Source organism: Mastomys coucha, unplaced genomic scaffold, assembly GCF_008632895.1.
Source record: "Mastomys coucha isolate ucsf_1 unplaced genomic scaffold, UCSF_Mcou_1 pScaffold20, whole genome shotgun sequence".
In the NCBI taxonomy this organism is placed as follows: Eukaryota; Metazoa; Chordata; class Mammalia; order Rodentia; family Muridae; genus Mastomys; species Mastomys coucha.
The window spans coordinates 29,910,251-29,911,277 of record NW_022196903.1 but is presented as its reverse complement, the minus strand read 5'-3'; the positions used below and the strand labels follow the sequence as shown (position 1 = coordinate 29,911,277).

General features: G+C 50.8%; 1 protein-coding gene across 3 annotated transcripts in view; it reads left to right on the top strand.

The window, feature by feature from the left end:
* The window catches only part of LOC116098715 (WD repeat-containing protein 91), a 27,544-nt gene that overhangs the window by 11,264 nt on the left and 15,253 nt on the right, over positions 1 to 1,027 (top strand). The window lies entirely within an intron of this gene.

Here is a 1,027-nt window from a genome sequence, read left to right as displayed (position 1 = left end):
CTAGCCTCAGTTTCCTGGGTCCGCATGTCAGGAACATATCCTGCTTGGCATGGGTGCACTGTCACGGCCAGGCTTCACTTGACAGCTCTAGCGTCACACCTGAGTTCTCCTCTCTGCCAGCGGTGCTCTTTAGGGAAGGTGTTTAGTGTCTGCCTCAGTCAGTTCCCACAGATGTAAGTGGGGTGGTAGCGACATCATCTGGAAGTAAGTTAAGGGTAAGCTATAGCCACTCAGTACAGGGGCCTACCCACCATCAGCTCACATTAAACTCTGTTCCCTACACGTGCTGGATAGATTTATGTCGGCTTGACACAAGCTATAGCCCTCAGAGAGGATATTTGCTCTTTATGGTTCTGGATAGCTGGGGCTGAAGAGTCAATTGTGACTTATAAGAGGAGACCAGCACAACTGAAGTAAAACCTTTGTTTGACTGAGACAATTGATGCTGATCAGCTGGAGCTGAGAAATTAGCTGTGATTAAGAAGAGGTCAGCATCGGTGAGCGAAACCTTCCGGGAAGTGTTTCCTGAGAGTCAGCACACAGAAGCTGTGTTCCAGAGGAGGACTAGATTGTACTTCGGGCTGGCAGCTGAGCCTTGGTAATTGTATTGGGTTTGAAGGCATGAAAGGGTCATGGAGCACAACTGAGGTTTGGCACTGTGAGAAAGCAGGAGAAGCCATTGGTGAAGGCACAGCCTCGGTAGCAGGTGAAGGGATCATGTAGAAAAGTTGAGGCTTGGCACCATGAAGAGAGCCCAGGAGAAGCTGTTTGTAGCAGCAGACCCCAGCATTTTGGAGATGCCAGTACCACGGATGTCCACCAAGATCAGCAGCAGTGATGGAGTGGAGCCTGCCCAAGCTTAGAAGACAAACAGGGCATGCTGCGGAGGGTAGAGCTGCAGAGAAGCCCCTGGAGGAGCCCAGAGATCCTGAGTGAATCGCAGATGCTGGACCTTGAGCTTTTGACGCTGCTGGAGTTTGGTTTGCTTTGTTCAGATTGTGGTAACTGTGCCCTGGGTCTTGCCTTT